Genomic DNA, 3,047 nt, shown 5'->3' with positions numbered 1-3,047 from the left:
TTTCTTTCTGATAATAGTATAATGTATAGGGACTTCAGCCTTGAATCAATTCCACAAAGATAGATATCATGTTACTTCAAAATAAAAATTGGGAAAAAAGTAATACCCTGTGCTAAGAAGCAGTAAGTGAGCACTGCGAACAGAAAAAAGACAAAAAAACAAGTAACAATCCCAAGGAATGATGGTAATTGCAACAGGCAGTGATCTTAACACGTTAGCCCTCCAACCACTGCCAAGTTATTTATGAGCATCAATTTATTTACAGGCAGCTCTGGGAGAGGCAGCCTAGGATGAAGCTGTTAAGTTTTGAGAATGGTACATGAGTTACAAAGCCTAGCAGAATGCAGGCAGAGGAAGGTTACATTATCAGAATCTGAAATATGACCAAACCTTACTCATGTTTACTATGAAATAGTGAGGTTATGGATTTGGGCAGATATTCAACTGCATCAAAATTGAATGTTGAGCACATACTGTGGGATCTTGTTCACAAGCATTCCCAGAAGGTTTTCCCAGCAATACATTCTCTGGAGCTCCATTCTTTCTATTGCAGTTATTGAAAAGAAACAAAAGAAGAAAACAAAGTAAGGAACTGAAGCAAGTGTCACAAACATGGGTGCAAACAGAAGCCATATGTCAAATCTGTGATCTGGGCTCTCTGTAGATACTCTGATGTCACACAGGCACACCTGTACTTACAGAGGATAGTCACTGCACAGCTCACACACAACAAGCTGAATCTCCAGGGTTAAAAGCATGAGTCAAAGTCATTGTTTGCTGCCCCTGACTGTAACAGGCCTTCACATCCTGGTGAACATGCAGAGAAAGGACACATGGCTCAGATGTGGTCATCACCTGAGTAGGAACCACAAACAGCACCACACAATTCTGCTGAACAATAATTATTCTCCAAACTGTTCAAATTGTGACTATAAAGTATTCAGATAACTGTGCTCAGTCAGTGTAAGGAATTTAAGAGATTATTGAAATACTTGCAATCTGAACACAGTCCAGGTTCAAGGAATAAGGATAAAAATCACTGAGCTATCTGCTGAATAATAACATGGTTGAAGGCTTGCATCTATTTTGTGAGCTGAGGAACAAACACCATTTGCCAGTAAAATCTTGGCAGAATTTGTTGGATTAATGACTTTCCCTCAAAATGGTTCATATTTTCTGCCTCACATCAAGCACTTTGCTGTTGTTCTGACACCTTTGCACACTGGGTCATGGAACAGGTATTTTTGCAGACTGCACATCAATTTCCATTCTTAATGCATTATCTGAACAAATTACTTGCATCTAAGGTGCAAGTGCTCAAAACAGGTGTCAAAGTTGTAGTGGAAATGCTATAACACATTTGAACAAATCAAAGGGCTGTGTGATCTAATTTTGCTAATCCAAACACTGAGAATTTATTAAAACAATTCAACAACTGACTATAATTTTTAGACAGCTAAATAGGGGTGCTGTCTAAAAATAAATCCACAGGGTAAAATTTATTAGAAAAATGCTTACCAGAGACAGGTCTTTCCAAAAGGCCCTTTTAAAAATCACAGCCTAAGCACAGAATTTTCATCACTTGTATGTATTGCAGTTCATCTGGGCAAGTGCAAAGTCAATGAAATTAAAACTGAGAACAGAGATGATCCCACAATAGCCCATTAACACTGATATTTTACTGGAAAATTTAACCAGGAAACATTTTCCCAAAAAAGCAAGTTAGCAGTGGACAGTTAATGCTTTGAAAACTGCCCAAGAGATGAACCCTTCAGTTCCAAATTTCCCAATTTCATATATGCTTAAAGGGAATTCTCTCTCCCACTAATCTATTCAGTACAAATTGTGCAGCAATTTGCAGAGTCTACAGCCATCTGGAGACAAGTGGGCTCTCTTGAGCCACCAATTCTCTTCAATTATTGAGCCATCACTCTTGAGAATGACATCTCCAGTCCATAATCACTTCTTTCCTGATACATGCCTGTGCAAATCCCAGCATTCTGAAATGTCCAAGTCAGAGGTAAAAAGGAATAGCATCTCTAGAAACCCACAACTTGTTCACCATAACCACGTAAATACAGAGGGTTTGTTATCAGAAGCACTTGTCAGTTCACAAATGTTTAACACCTTTTAGTCATATGAAAAAATTGTTCAAGAAATAAAGATTTATTTGTGTACCATACGCAAGGAGTAAAAACTTCCTGTGGCAAGGAAAAGCCATAGTCCATATTCACATATTTTTTTAGCCAGAACTAATTCCCTAAAGACAAAATTTTCAAAGTAGAATGATGTTTTCTGAAATCAGCCCATCCAGGAGATGGAAAAGAAGTTAAAAAAAAAAAACCCTACAAAACAAAACCTTCTTAATCTTTGAGTATAAATTCTTCTCAAATAAAAATACCACTGCTACTACCCAATTATTATTTACAGAGACATGCACCAAACACAGCTGAACTCAAACTCAGTAGATCGGGGAGGAGAATAGGTTTGATGCAGCCTTGCAAGCACTGGACTAAAGTTGCCTGAACTGCTTTGGTTAAAAGGCAGCTCGTTGACATTTTCAAAAAAGATCCTATCATGGAACACTAAATATATGTTTCCTCAATAATACACATTTTTCTGATATTTTCCATATCAGGATTTACATATGCACAACTAGTTCTACTGTCAGTCATTAAAACAAAGTCCCAACCTCAGCCATTACTGCTGCTGGGGCTTTGGCCATTCCTGAGATTATTCATAACAAGCCTTGCTGCTACAGCTGCATAGGCTTGACAAAATTTCAGAGTTCTGCTGACTGGGCTGATAAAAACAGAAATATTTTTCAAGCAATAGAGTAAAATCATAAACAAAGCATCATACTCCATGGCAGTACTAGTCCTTTGGAGTTCAGAACACTGTCTGAACTCCAGACAGTGAACATTATTTGGTGGGAGCATGTTAAGTAGGAGCTTAGCTAATTGTACTATTTGCTGAGATGGAAATGAAAATTTGTCCCTTCTTTCAAAGGAAAGGAAAAATAAATCTTTTTGGACCATAGAAATTAA

The sequence above is a fragment of the Zonotrichia albicollis genome, chromosome 9 (genome assembly GCF_047830755.1).
Source record: "Zonotrichia albicollis isolate bZonAlb1 chromosome 9, bZonAlb1.hap1, whole genome shotgun sequence".
Classification (NCBI taxonomy): domain Eukaryota; kingdom Metazoa; phylum Chordata; class Aves; order Passeriformes; family Passerellidae; genus Zonotrichia; species Zonotrichia albicollis.
Note: the sequence above shows the minus strand (reverse complement) of the source record.